The following is a 15,655-nucleotide window of genomic DNA, read 5'->3' as shown; positions in this document are numbered from 1 at the left end:
GGTTTCGTAAGGCCACTAATACTGTGGACCAAGTTTTTCGGTTCCAGCTGATCCAGTGGAGGACTGTGGTGCTAGGTGGGGGCAGTCTTTATGCGGCTTTTGTCGATTTGCGGGCTGCCTTCGACCTGGTACCAAGGGCGAAACTGTGGGAAGTACTTGTGGCCTTAGGAGTCCCAGGAGTCTTGTTGACTATGATCATGAGATTACATGAAGGCACCTATGCTAAAATCCAATGGGGTGGATACGGTAAAGACACAGCCGAATTTCCTGTTGAGCGTGGGGTTCGGCAAGGGTGCTCAATGGCACCAACTTTGTTCACCCTTTTTATTAATGGCATTGTCCCTCGCATTCAATCACAGGCAGTGGATGCTCCCTCTCTTGCAGGTGTAAAAGTTCCGATTTTAATGTTCGCCGATGACACGTTAATTTTATCTAAAACTCCAAGTGGACTGCAAAAAGCATTGGACATCTTTGATAAGTTTTGTGGGGATCACGGACTGGAGGTGAACGCGTCTAAAACAAAACTCATGGTTTTTAATCCGTATCGAAATTTTAAATCTAACATTACCATGAGTGGACGCACTCTTGAGGTTGTATCATCATTTACATACCTGGGGATCCTTATTTCTAATGATAATAGGTGGAACCAGCATTTAAATATTGCAATTTTAAGGCATAAGCAATTAGCTGGAACCATTATAAAGGAGCATAGGAAATCATTGACTAAACCAATCAAACCACCCCTGATCATATATGAGGCAAAAGCAATTGGGTCAGCATTATACGGGGCTGAGTTATGGGGGCATGATAACCTACAGGAGTTACAAATGTCAGAGAACAAATTTTTTAGGAAACTAACGGGTACTCCACAGAGTAGTCCGCTATTGCCTCTGAGATACGAGCTTGGTAGGAAAGAAATCTCGGAAATGGGCAAACTACGACTAATTTTATATTGGCGTAGGTTATGGACCACACCTGAGCTCACTCACTATGCGGCCGGGTTCACTGACGTTATTAAAGCAGATTGCTTTAATAGAATTAGATGGTTCAAATTACTAAAACTAGCACTATCTGAACTAGGCCTGAATGCACTATGGTCCGATCCCCCAGCTGGGGCATCATTTCCTAATAAGACAACCCTAAAAAATATTTTTTGGGAAAATGTTGCTAATAAAAATTTGCTCAGTATTAACTGTGGGTCCATGACTGCTAGTTTTCTTGAGGTTAAACTGTACCCCATGTATGAACTGTATTGGGATTATATATCCAAACCTTTGGATAGGAAATTGCTTTTTCAACTAAGGGCGGGCTCTCTTCCTCTTCGTTACCTAACATCTAAGTGGAGGGAAGGAGGCCCTGCTACATGCCCAGCTTGTGGGGAAGGTAATGAAACACTTGGACATTTTTTGTTCTCCTGCAAACCATACTCTACTCCAAGGCGTGTTTGGTTGGCACCTATGTGTAGGAACCTGGGTACTAAAAGTAGTATGGTGGCTTTGCGCATAGTCAGATCGACTACTTTAACCTGGATTATAATTGCCACCGCTAAGTATCTGGGGTGGGCATGGATAATCAGGCAGAGATTGCTAGTCCGGTGACTACTCTCTGCCTAGACGTCCAGAGACTGCTAGAGTACTGTCTATTCTCTGTTCAGTGTAATCTATCGTGTCATCTGGAAAAAAAATTTAAACGATTCTTTTTAGTACAAAGTCTTTACAAATTATACTTAATTGTATCATCAATATCAATGAACTTTACACCTGTGAAATGAAATTCTAAATGGTTCTTTTATTAGTACAAAGATTTTACTAACTGTACTTAATTGTATTATCAATATTAATGAATTTTATTCTTGTGATTATGTATATTTCTTTTCTGAAAATAATTTGTATTCTTTTTAGCAATGTGCGTATGTCAATATGACATCTCAGATTTAATTGTTTTTTATTATATGTTTGTATGTTTGCTTTTATGAGTAACACTCGAATAAAGCACTTTTTGACTTTGATGACTGGGCGGAAGCCCTTTTCCTTCTTCTCCACCAAGAACTGATTGCTTACAAACCCCTTGGGATGCATCTCTGAGAGGGAAACTGCCCCTTTGTCCAGAAGATCCTGGACCTCCTTATCTATAAGGGATTTGTCCTGAGCGGAGAAAACCATAGGACGAGGTCTGACTGATTGTACCGGGGTTCTGTAAAATTCTTTGTGAAACCCCCTTACCTTCTCCAAAACCCAAGGGTCTGAGGAAATTTATGCCCATCTGTGAGAAAACATGCTTTTTCTCCCTCCTAATTGACGAGGAGATAACAGACTGGGACTTACCACCATATCAACCGGAGTTGTTGTGGGCCCCTCCGCGGCCCCGGTTGTTCTTGCCTTTGCCACCACGGGAGGGGTAGAATGCTCCTTGTCGGCCATCCTGCCAGCCGTTATTTCTTCTCGCCTGGGCTCTGTTAGGGCTTTGGTGGGACAGGTGGCCGGAAGAGCGACCCCTGCCTCTTCCGGCCCCTCCAAAAACCTTTCCAGGAAAAATTTTCTTCATCGACGCCTGCACCTTGTCGAGAGCTGAGAAGGTCGAAACAAACCTCCCCAGCTCCTTGACGAAGGGATCGCCGAAAAGTGTGCCTTGGGCCACCGGACCAGCCTGCGAAGAAAAGAGCTCCCCTAACTTAAGATCTATCGTCAGAAGAAGAGAGCGGCGACGCTCAGCTGAGAGGGCGCAGTTAGCATTGCCCAAAAGAAACATCGTTCTCTGCGCTCATCCCGCCACGTCGTCGGTGGGAAGGGGATGACCTGACTCTCTGGACCGCTCTGCCAGCTCTATAATCTTAGTGAGCAGACCGACCACATTGAGGAGCTTGTCTTGACAGTTCCTCCATGACCTATCTATCCCCTTCTTGGGATCCCTTATGTATTTACTAAAAAGGTGCACAACTTCAGGTCTATCTCTGGCGTAGCTGTGACCTGGTCAGGTAGAGAAGGACGGGGGCATTCTGATCTGAGGCGGGCCCTCACCTCTTGAGAAAGTGGTTGTCTGATCTTATTACCAACATAGTCGGCCACTTTCTTGTCCGGGACCCATTCTGTGGAGCGTGGCCTGAAGATCCCCGTAGGGTCAAACATGTCAGAAGGGGCACCCTCTGCGTCCCACGCCTCGGAGTAGGAGGATTGTGGGCGCCAAAACCGGCCCGAATCCTGCATCTCCTCCGAGGAGCCCTCATCATCCTCAAACTCGCCCTTCCCCATGTCGGTGTCAAAATCCGTGGCGACCTCGTCCCTGGCAATCCCGGGTATCTCCTCCTCCCGGTAGGGTGCTTCCTTAAGCGTTCGCGCACTCTTGAGAAAGACTTCAGTCAGCCGACTGAAGCCCTCAAGGTGCCCCGTGTCACGCTTAGGAGCCTTACGTGGGCGAGCCGGAGTCACCCCACTATGCCCGCCCTCCCCGTCTCCCAGTATCCCTGTGCCCTTGAAGACATGGGCAGACAACCTATCAACGCTGTCCTGCAGGGGGGCCAAAGCCTGCGCAATGGCCTGAGAAAGCAGATTGTCCACCCCCGCAGGAAGGCGCTGGGGGGGGCCTTATCTTGCTCCAAAAAATGTGAGGGCGCATAATCATGGTCCTTCTGGAACTGCATGTCAACAGAGGACGGGAGCACTGAGTATAAGAAAAAATACGCCCGTAGATACCAAGGGCAGCCCCCTCGCCGGTGCTCCTTTACCAGGCTCTGTACTGATGGCCACAGCAACAGTAAAGGCACTTAAACTGCCCAATCTGTAAAGTATCAAGGTCTGACTGACAGTGGCGATGTCAGGAAGCAAAGCGGGCTATGCCCTTTACTGCCACGCGGTGTCAGGTAAGGGTTGGGCGAGAGAGGCACGAGCGGTAAACGCTCTCTCTCCTCAAGTGCACACGAACCACCGAGCTTAGTTGATCGTAAAAGCACCACCTAGCGCACCCACGCGGCATAAAGAAATTGACGCGCTCAGAACAAAGCCTACCGTGCGGTCGAAAAATCACAGTTTCTAGCCAGAAACGCTCACAGAGTAATGCGCAAATAAGCACAGTCAGCCTAAAGTCTAACCCCCTAAGGTGCGGAAGAAGGCATGAAGGGACTTAACTGACGAGGCAGCAGTGAAGAAAGAGGAAGGACTATGCTGCTGGTTATAATATATGGGCTGTTGGAATGCGACTTGAGTGGACTGTTGGTGACCATGGTTACTCCCGGTGTTCATGGGAGTTGTAGTTTTGATGTGTGTTTTTTAGGTTTCTTTAAAATTGCTGACAATAAAGAGTGAAGTAAGAAATGCATAATCCTCGCCTCCGGTCCTGCCATAGAATTAGATAGCGTAATGACGCCTGTCGCAAATATTCGAGTGACAGTAAATCTAACGAATCGTTTTTGGGTAAAGAAGTTAAGCAGCCAATCCTATGGAACAATGGAAGCTACGTGAGGTTAGGACGCGCGTTGATGTCTTTTTTCCCCAATGAAACGGCAGTTATCAGAATTCATCGTCCAATCGAACAATTCGTGTTGAACCTTGAGAACATACTGGCGTGTGAAGGCACGTCTTTAGTGACAGGCGTAAGAGCCAATAAGAATTGTTAAATCGGTGTGGCCATCCAATTGTGCGCGAAGAGCCGGGCAGTCACTACAGTGAGCAGTAAGATGGCGGCCGCGTGAGAAGCTCGCTCACCTACTGAGGCGTTTTTCTTCAACGAACGAGTTACAGGTTCGACTTCAACATGAAGGGGAAGGAGTGTTCCCCAACCAAAGTAAAGCGGTCCCGCGGCGGAGAGGACCGGGACCGTGGAGGGCGCAACAAACCCGGCGGCAGCAACGGCTCGTCTGCGAAGTCAGATGGCGGCCGACGTGGGGGGCATCAGGACAAGGGCCGCGCCGGCTCCCGTGAGTACGAGAGCCGCTACAGTAGTACTGGAAAGGGGAGTTCTGGCAACCGGGGTGGCTTGTCCTCTGCCGCTCCTGAGGCCGAATACAAGACTTTAAGGATCTCTGAGTTGGGGACGGCTCTGAGTGATAGCGCCATAGAAGATGGTCTCTTCCACGAATTCAAGCGCTTTGGGGATGTCAGCGTAAAAATGTCCCATGCAGGTGATGAGCGCGTGGCTTTTGTGAACTTCCGACGTCCGGAAGACGCGCGCGCGGCCAAGCATGCGAGAGGCCGCCTGGTGCTCTACGATCGGCCGCTAAAGATCGAAGCGGTGTACGTCCCGCTTTCCGCTCCACCTCAGGCAGCCCCTGCTCCACCGCCCCGGCCCCGCCGCACCCCTCCGCCGGAGCCGGCCCCGCCACCTTTGCCCCGGCATCGTACGCTCTCCCCTGCAGGACTCGGTTATCGTGATTATCGGCTACAGCAGCTGGCACTGGGTCGTCTACCGCCACCGCCCCCATTGCCTCGCGACCTAGAGCCTGAAAGAGACTTTGGCTTTTACGAGAGTGGACGTGTGCGGGGCCCGGCCTACGTGGGCACAGCTGCCCTGGAGCCACGGCTGGGCTTCCGCGAGCCCGACGACATGTCACCGGAGGACGACCAGCGTGCCAACCGCACCCTCTTTCTAGGCAATTTGGACGTGTTGGTAACTGAGGCCGAACTGAGACGGCACTTTCAGCGTTTCGGCACCATCACTGAGGTGGATATCAAGCGACCCACGCCTGGCCAGCACAGCACATACGGCTTCCTCAAGTTTGAAAACCTAGACATGGCGCACCGCGCTAAGATTGCAATGTCTGGAAAGCTTATCATGGGCAATTCCATCAAGATCGGATACGGAAAGGCCACGCCCAGCAGTCGCTTGTGGGTTGGGGGATTGGGCCACTGGGTTCCGCTGGCCGCACTAGCCCGGGAGTTCGACCGCTTTGGGACTATTCGCACTATAGACTATCGCAAGGGTGACAGCTGGGCCTACATCCAGTACGAGAGCTTGGATGCCGCCTCGGCTGCTTGCACCCACATGCGAGGCTTCCCCCTGGGCGGACCTGACCGCCGGCTCCGGGTGGACTTCGCAGACAGCACAGAACACCACTTCCAAACACCCTTTCTGCAGCCCCTGCCGCTTCCTCACTACGATATGGTGGCAGAGACATTCGGACACAGGGCTCCTGAGCCCCTAAGACCAAGAGACCGCTCGCCCCCACTTTTGTACAGAGATCGAGAGCGCAATTTGTATCCAGAGACTGACTGGGCACCCCCTCCTGTCAGGGAGAGAAACCGGCCTCCATACGAACCTCTGGACACTATTGAGTGTAGGAGAGACGGGTGGTCACTGGAGCGTGACCGCGAGAGAGACTTACTTAACAGAGAGCCCAGAAAGCGTAGACTGCTTGATGAAGGGCGTCATTTGGACAGATCCCCGGAGGCTGAGCGCTTCCGGAAGCGGCCATGTGTTACCCCTGATCGAAGTCCGGAGGCGAGTGGGGAACGCGATGGTGCACGATACGACAATGAGCGCCCGGCACCCCGAGTTGAAATGGCGTTGTCTGCGAGCAGGACTTGCCGCTCTAGCCAGGAGAGAGGGCAAGGCGATAAAAAAGAACGCAAGACCTCTAACTCTGTGGAAAGGGAGCGAAAGCATCGTGTACCTGAACGCAAGAGCCCCGTAATTAAGGAAGAACGTACTGAGAGTAACGTAAAATCCCCCCAGAAAGCAGAGCCCCATCCAAAGCTCGGCCTTGCCTGGCAGGGGATGCTTCTACTGAAGAACAGCAATTTTCCTTCCAGCATGCATCTTCTACAGGGAGACATGAATGTAGCCAGCAGCCTCCTCGTGGAAGCCCCGTCAGGGGACAAAGTGGCTCAGCTAAAGATCACCCAACGACTCCGTCTGGATCAGCCAAAGCTGGATGAGGTGTCCCGACGTATCAAGGTGGCGGGACCCAGTGGTTACGCCATCCTGCTGGCAGTTCCACACACTTCAGTTAGTACTTCAGCGGGAGAGCAGGCAGCCTCCACCCAGCGCCCCCTTCGCAATTTGGTATCCTACCTCAAGCAAAAGCAGGCCGCCGGGGTAATCAGTCTGCCGGTGGGGGGTCACAAGGAGAAGAACAGCGGAGTCCTTCATGCCTTCCCACCCTGCGATTTCTCCAAGCAGTTCCTCGACTCGTCAGCGAATACCTTGGCCAAGTGTGAAGACGACTACCTTGTTATGGTTATTGTACGTGGGACCTCCTAATGCACTTAGTTTCTATTGGATGGTTCACAACATCATGTATTATGGGATACAGCGTTATCATTTTACATATGTTTTTAGTCACGTTTATTTTCTACTAGAAGTCTTTATTGTGTTATAAAGTAGCGCACCACGCATTCACATCTAGGTGGGGCTCATACATTTGTATGCTTCAGTGCTAGGAGCAGAAAGCTAGACCTTCACAATGACTGAGCATCTTTTTATTTTTATACATTTTCTTGGCTTTTCTTAACGTTACACTTTTGTTTTTTATATTCAAGATATTTCAGCCTAACAGTGCTGTTCGGTGCGGCCTGTCTTGAAAAGCTTGCTAACTTGCTCCGAGAAGCACAGTGGTGTTTAAATTAATCGGCATAGGGATTTGAATACCCTGGCACCTGAAATTGACTAGACTTCCTGTCTTGGAAGCGATTAATCTTGGATTGGTGAGATTTCTAAATGGTTGTCAGTTCTAATCTGAATTTCACTTGTACGTTTAAGGAGGTTAACCCATACCGTATAATTTCAATGCTTCTGTTTTAGGAAATACACATCTGTGCCAGAGGCGTTTCACTGTATCCCATAATGCACCTGGAGTTTGTAGCTATGCCCCTTGGTGGTAAACCTAGATACGGACATGTTGAACTCTGAATGTTTGAAGTCTGCCTTGATCTAGTGTGCTCGAAATGGTCTAGTGAAATCTTTTGAAAAGTTCAAATCTGTTAACATAACGTACTGTCACACTAAAACGTATACAAACTTATTCCAGTGGCCTAGATTTATTAGTGTGAAAATGAAGGGTTGGCTTAATTACATTTCTGGGCTTGTTAGGCGCAGCATTTGTTGATGTGTGGGGTGGTAATGTCCATTTAGAGAGACGCTGGTAACAGGTGCGCACACCCAATCCTTAGCTTTGTGCGCAGTGACATTTCATGGTTCTTTAACCAGAACACACACCCAACTCTCCTCCCTGCCCTTCCATTATTAAAAAAAGTGATTGCCCTGTAACAAACCTCAGCAGTGGATAGCGCATACTCTACCCAGATGAGGGAGCTGTGGAAAGGATGTTAGAGGGAGAGCATTCTGTGCTTTGTCCTGAAACCCGTGCACTAAATACGTGATGAAATGCCAAATAAGCTTCCACTGGAATCCAGTAACGGCTCTGCAGAGCCATAGTGATCGATTGGTGGCAGGGGGGGGTATAGAGAGGGTTCTTATAGTTCACATGGTCATATTGTTATCAACTGAACCTGTTAATACGAACATGATCTGGAACACTGATCTTTTAAAAAGTTGGTGTAGACGTGCACGTGTGGGGCAATAAGGCACTTGGTGATTCACCGGAGGAATAGCCTCCTGAAATACCAAGTTAATTCCAGGCTCATAACTGATATTCTTCCAGCTAAATTATTCAACTTTGTTTTTTTTCAAAAGAAACGGGCTGGGTTGAAATCTTGTTACCAGTGTCTCTTTAAACACACAATATTTGCAATTTGTGGGTGATCTTTCTTCAGTGTGAATTCAATGCCTGTTAGATTTTGCTCAGTTAAAATTTGTACAAACTGATTTTTGATTTTCCTAAATGTTGACACACTAGGCATGTGCAAACAGATGTGACCCTTGTGTTGAAACGGGGCTTGTCATTTTTTCCATATCTAATTTAGACACATTTTGCACATTGCAAATACCGTATAACACATTTCACTGTGGACCTTGGATGATCGAAGAGCATCTTAACACAATCGCCCTTAATAAGAGGTGCGTTAGATTGGCCTTGCTCCACTCCTGCGCAAACATTTATAGAACATCCCTGATGGGGTGAGAATCTACTATATGTAATTTCTGTGTGTTGTAAGGATACTGAAAGTATCTTGTGGCCCAGGTCACTTGGAAGAAAGCACTAGGCTGACCCCACTGCTGTTTTAGCCTACTATGACTTATTTGTTATATCGAACGCGGAGTTAATCGACAGACCACGTTACTCACGCCCCCCTTTTTAAAAAATATATATGTAAATACTACTTGGTTAGTGGGTAGGTCTGGGGTAACGGTCCAACGTTATGTGGGTTTTGGGCTTCCTAGTTTAAGCCACTGCACATAACCTTTAAAAAAAGAGCAGATAAATAGTTAATAAAATAGGCGTCCTGTCTTTATAAAACTAGGGGTCCGTCTCTTTAAAATAAAGTGCACTACACCGCCAATGCGCCCATTAAGCACCCTGTTAGACTAATGACGTGAATCTGGCTTTCTTGTAACGGCTAAATAGATTTTTTATGCAGTGTAGAGTGGCTTTTGAGCTGTGTATAGAAATGTTACCATAGCTTCATTTTAAACCAGTCGTACCTCGTTAAAATAAGGCGCCACACATTTCTGAATAAGGGGTAAAATGTTGGAATTTAGGGGGCTGAAGGTGCTGCTTGGCACTGGCTCTACATTACATTACAGTTGCAGGAGTATATTTCTTGGACGCAGTGTTCACTTAACTTCTGGTAGCTAGTGTCTGAGAACAGTTTATGGACTCCTAGTTTAGAGATGGGAGATCCGAGTAGTGTTTACTGATTCCCCCTAGCTAGGAGGTGGTTAACGAAAGCAGTATTGTCCTCCAGATTTAGGATGGGGAGCCGGGAACATGACCTTTGAACCATGGGTAGGTCGAAGGAACGGATTCCCACAATTTGCCAACTTGTAACGTGGCAACGTTTTTGACTTTTAGAAGAGGGAAGGATGACATAGCAGTGGGAATTGAGCCCCACAAGTCTAAGATAAGGTCTATTGTAACTTTGTCCTACTAAGTCCATTACCCCTTCCTCGGAGTTTTGTGGTATTGTCTCCTGTCTCCCTAGTTCAGGAATGTCAGTGAGACTTCTTGTTCCACGATGGGCGTCTTGGCCGTTCACCTCCATCAAATAATAGTATGACAACGTGAAAATTGTTTGTATTGGACCCAAGATGGGTTGCAGAGAACTGGTATTGATCCTCTCAGTTAATTGTGGAAGTTTCCAATGATAATTGGAGTATCATTAAGGAGTAGCTTCTGATAGTTAGCAGTGTAAACCTGAACTCCTCGCCTACTTTCTTCTTTCCAGGATGGGTTGTCATTCAAGACCAGGCTTTGGTGCTGGAGAATTTGCCATGATCCCCAAGTTACAGGATTCGGTGTTGTGGGGCGAGGGCAGAAGGGTTATATGAGGGGCTCGGAGTGGTTGAATATGACTTGTTGGGAAGCAGTGTTAAGTCTTAGAATAGGTCGAGTATTTTTCCCCTCTGCTGCCATGGATTCTCCATTAGCAAGATTGCCTCAATGCTCTTCTGTTAATCGTTCATGGCGTTCTGAAAGTCCCGCATGGGAATCTTATTCCAGACTAGTTACAATCAACAGTACATTACCTCCAGGTTAGGGAGACTACATGATTAAAAAAAATATACACACACACCACACTTTAGTGGGGTGCCTAAAGTACAAGCCGTCCAAAGGCTGCCTTGCTGGACAATGCCCATCTCTAGCTGGTGATGGGACGCCGCACACAGCCATATATTTTCGTGTGACACTGGCTAATACTGAGTAGATGCTACAGACACCACCTTTTTTGCATGTAAAAGACTGACACTCCGTTGTGTGTGTGTAATATATATATATATATGTATATATATATATATATATATATATATATGTATGATATAAATGCTTGTACTTAATGCCTTTCTTTTTTTCCTCTTGCACGTGAAGCTGGGAAAAGAAGACACCGGTTTCTAAAGTAAATGACAGTTCTTCAGCGGATCAAAGGCTAGTGTGGAGTTGCACAAGCTCTTTTGATGGAAGAAAGTGTCTGTTTAGTTTATGTGCATTTTACTGACATTGCAGCTTAAGTTGTGTATCTGCTATTGTGCCGAATCCCGTGTTTAAGTGGAAACATGATGATCCCTTGCATTGTGATGTGTACTCAAGATGCCTGGAAAGTAAGGATTTCCCTTTTATTGGCCCACGCAGCTTAAAAAAGTAGCTGTCACTGAAATCGTGTACACACTTGAGCTGATCTTGTTTCATTCTAAATAAATTTACTTTGAGGAAAATGTTTTTATGCCTGGAAGTGAATTGACAGCAAGCCTTTCATCCATTCCTTTGGTTGCATCCAAGGGGTACTACTGCTGCTGAATGCGCTATCAGTAGCGCAGACGAGGTGTGATCCTTTGTGCAAGAAGCAGGGAAACCATCCATTACTTCCCGTAAATACCAGACGTGAAGAATACATAGTGTACTGCTCCAAGGCCAAGGCATCGCTGCTTTCAACAGCCCAACATGCTGCGTTTTAAGTTTGGTTTATTTAACTCGCCCGTCTTGTTTGGCCCTAATTTGATTTTAATTTGAAGAAAAAGTTCGAAATTCCATTGGTCTTGCACTTAAAAACCGTTGCAGGAAATTGCCTCATGAGAGAAGCTGCAGATCTTAGGAAACATAAATTGTAATAATAAAACCTTGACAGCGAAAAGCCCCTCTACCTCTGGAGCTGATGCCAGTTATGGTTGTTTGAGTGGATTAAGTGTTCCAGAGGGGCACGAGCTGTAATGTAACCCTTTGCATTGGTGCTTTACTTATTTGACCAGATGTGAAGGGGATCCGTTCCACACTCTGCGGAAGTGCATGCGCCCTGTGATTTTTACTTAGGTACACAAAGCACGAGGTACTTACGTTTACATAAATTAGAACATCAGGAATCCTCCTTTGAAAAGTGTGGTTGTGCTGCATATTCTGTACCAAGTTTTGTACTCGTGAGTTTTGGATGTGAGCGTCCTCGGTACAGGAGTATTTGCAGCATGACTCGGCTTGGGACCAGAACACCACTCAAGCTGAAGACTACGTGGAGCTTACTGTGCAGTTTGCCTTGTGAAAGTTCCGCATAGCCGTTTTCCCCACCATCTTTGCTCCGGCGATTTCCTCTGAACAGAGTTCCTTCCTGCTTGCCTTATTGCTGAAGAAGACCAGTTGCCCCCAGATCATTGCAGCCTGGTGGCTGCTAGACTACAAGCAAAGGATGCAATGCAGTTCTGCCAGGTGTCACCCATGGTAGACTCTTTAGAAACAGGTAAGAAGGCGCTTAACAGGACATTTGAGGGATAAGTGGGTCTTTTTCAGCCTTGTTTTATATATTTACATTGATTTCTGAACGACTTTTATCTGTATCTTCGATTGGCCAATGGTCTTGCAGAATGCAGTTTGAGTGGCAAGTCTCATTTCCACGTTGTGCAGCTCAGTCTGATACAATGCCTCAGACGTTCTCGCCCCTAGCGTCACACCACCTTTTAATTTACAGGTAAATCCAAAATGTGCTGGGTTTCAATTAATTTTAACTCCATACAGTAACAGAAGCCATACATCCTCAGTTGTCATGAAGTTGTAGTCCTCCACTTCATTTTTTTGTTTCTAACTCTTCAACAGTGTGAACAGTATGTGGCGGGCTTATATTTGGAATTGTACTTCATACAAGGCGTGCAGAGATCGCAAGCACAATCCTACTTGGATCTCCAAATTGCAATTGTGTACTTAATTTGCACGGTCGCTAACTTCTTATTTTCAGCATAGCCAGAGTATTGAATATCCCAGATTACTCCAGCCCCTTACACCCCCTCACCCCCACAAGACACCTTTATTATAAGTTTTTGCCAGGCTAGTCTGAACTCGCTGTTGCACGGTAATGTCCCAAATAGAAACATTTTGGGAGTTCAGATTTTAAAGCTTACATCTCGACGGAGGTCTACTTTTAATTCTATCTTGATGGAGCAAAGTGCAGAAGCATTCACAGTATCGCAATGAGAAACATATTCTGGTAAGATATTTTTGATTGCTTTTAAATCCACACACACGTTTGGAAATCTTTTGCAAAGATGACCGTCTCTGAATCAGTTCAGTTTTCACTTGCCCTGAAATGGTTATGAAATTGATATACTCAGAATGTCTTTCAAAGTAGTGCTTTGATTTTTTTGTTTTTCTTTTCAAATTGTCACCCTAGGTGGTGTGCTGCCTATTTCGTTGTCCTCTTTAATTGCTGCCCTGGCTTAAACACTTTTCCTGGCCTTCTGCCACGATCCCTTAAGTTTCAGTATTGTAACAACATCTTCACTGCAGCAGAGCATTGTGGGCTTAAAGTGTGTGTGTGAGGGGGGTGATGACTTCTGTGGACACCCCCTACATTATCATTGCTAGTCTCCAGGGACCCCCCATAGTTATTCTGAGTTATTATTGGAGTCCGGAGACCACGGCCTAAGTAAGCTCTGTCATGGATTTGAACCACAAAACTGCGCAAAAATACGGAGGCAATCATTCATCAAACAAATACACAAATGAAGAAAAAGTTTAATTCATAAATGTTAAACAAAAAAAAGAAGGTTGGAGCCTTTTTTTAATACAGTTGATGCCATCAGTCGTCTATTATATTCTGTTTGACTGCTCTCATCTGAGTATACCAACATCATTTTTTAGTCTGATTTTTAAAATTCCTTCTAATTTACAGAATATTAAAAAAAATTATCTGTTCGGCACTTTGCTTTATTTATATTTTCACCTTATCTTGTTAAAGATACTTACTTTTCTAAGCAGTCGCGGACGCACTGAGTAGGTGTTGCGGACCCTCGGGGGTCCTTTGACCACAAGCTAAGAACCGCTGAGCTAGACCGAAAAGGATAAAGTGATGACAGGAATGAGTGAAGCGTGTTTTCTACATATGGTGTGAATGGTCGATTCTGCACATGGGGTGCGAAATGTGGAAGCAAAGCATAAGTCGGTTGAGCTGGTGTTGGCATTAAAGGCAAAGTGGAAACAGTTAAACAAATAAGCTGAGTACACGTAAAATGGCAAATACAGGCTGGTGCAGGACCGAGCAAAACCACTGTATTAGGGGTTATACAAGTCAAAAGGGGCAGACAATTATCAAGCATGCGAGGGTAAAACATCAATGGTGAATGTGACTGGAAGATGCATCATTATTGAAAAGGCACACATGATGTATATAGATTTCCATAATGGCTTGAAACATTTGTACATCTTAATTATCAGTGGTCACCCTTGCTGTTAACCGTGTCATTCATGGGCTCTAAGGCGCCTCATACTTACTATTTAGTCATTTTTCCCCTCTCTTCTCATAGCGCACTAGGATTTACCTCTTCAGTTTCTTTAGACGCCTTTCGTGGTTTATGCTGTGCAGCCTAACTCGTCATTTTGTTTTTCTTGGAATAACGTTCTAATGATTCTCGGAAGCTTTTCTTGTTTTTCATTTAGTACTTTTTGCCCCTTCCTAAGTGAACCCTTTTACTTGGGGAGAAAGATAGTGACAAACGATCAAGGTAGTCCTACAGTTTGTGCTTTTCGGTTTGTGAAATCCTGGCAGCAAATGGGAATAGATTGTAGTGACACCATCACCTACTTTTTTCAGCTTAATTTTTGTAAGTTTCTTTCCAGTAGCGTCGATGCGTATATGGAAACACATTTTTTTTCTGTAATTAGAATTATATACAGTAATAACCACTTTGCCGGTCCTATTTTTAACCCAGTATATCTTCATAGTCCATTCGCAGGGTCAAGTATAAAATGAAAATAATCGTGAGGGTTGTGCCCATCGCTTTTTACTAAATATGAAGTATGTATTTTGTACCTTACTTTGAAAGTCTTTTTGAGTTGAACCTTAATTTTAATTATTTGAATTAAGGGTGTGTTCTGCTCTTTCACTTACCTTCATTAAAGTACATGAGTACACCCGAAACCTAATTTTACATTTAGCAAAAAATCTACATTGTGAATTTCATGTACCTTGATACAAAATTAAGTTTAATCTCTTCCGTATAAATACATTTTAGATCCCAGTCTTTTAAAACTGTTTGTGAATAAGATTACAAGAGTGACCCAGTGGGAGAAATGCATAGTTCTAGTTCCGGAGCTAGAGAACCAAAGGCTGTTATCCCTTTATTTTTGTCTGTGGTTAAAATAAGTGTGTGGGGGGATAAATACAGGAGGGATTTCTGTATCTTTTCATAATACTTAAAATAGTGCCCTCTTTTGATTGCTTGTAAGGTACTTCAGGGGACTACCGTTGTATCGAACACAGGATGCGCACACACACACACCACCCCCCCCCTCGCCTTTACTCTACGTTTCTTCGTTAGCCTTAAATATTTGGGAGTTAAATCAACTGGGTTTATTTTGGAATGTAAATGGACTTCTGATTTAGGAAAAAGTTTGCTCACCTTTAGAGCGTTATGGCGCCCTGTGTTCATCAATTGGTTCTACTTTCCTTTATTAATATGGGTATGTACATCCTTTGCTATGGGCACATTTTTACAGTAGCAACACATTAAGGCATGCATAGCCACACATGGTGAATTGTAGTCTTATTGCATCTGGACTGGTAGTGCATTCTGATGTTTCTGAAATTGCATTCTGTTCTTGGGCGTCCTACTGTCACCTTGTCTTATAATATTG

At 45.6% G+C, this 15,655-nt stretch overlaps 1 pseudogene across 1 annotated transcript; it reads left to right on the top strand.

Moving 5' to 3' along the window:
* Positions 1–4,621: 4,621 nt before the first annotated feature.
* On the top strand, positions 4,622–11,263 carry LOC146871447 (RNA-binding protein 15 pseudogene; annotated as a pseudogene). Its single transcript, XR_014981002.1, has one exon. The product of XR_014981002.1 is annotated as an RNA-binding protein 15 pseudogene (transcript).
* Positions 11,264–15,655: the final 4,392 nt, after the last annotated feature.

This window comes from Triturus cristatus, chromosome 1_1 (genome assembly GCF_964204655.1).
Source record: "Triturus cristatus chromosome 1_1, aTriCri1.1, whole genome shotgun sequence".
Lineage (NCBI taxonomy): Eukaryota > Metazoa > Chordata > Amphibia > Caudata > Salamandridae > Triturus > Triturus cristatus.
This window is presented reverse-complemented; position numbering and strand designations above follow the sequence as displayed.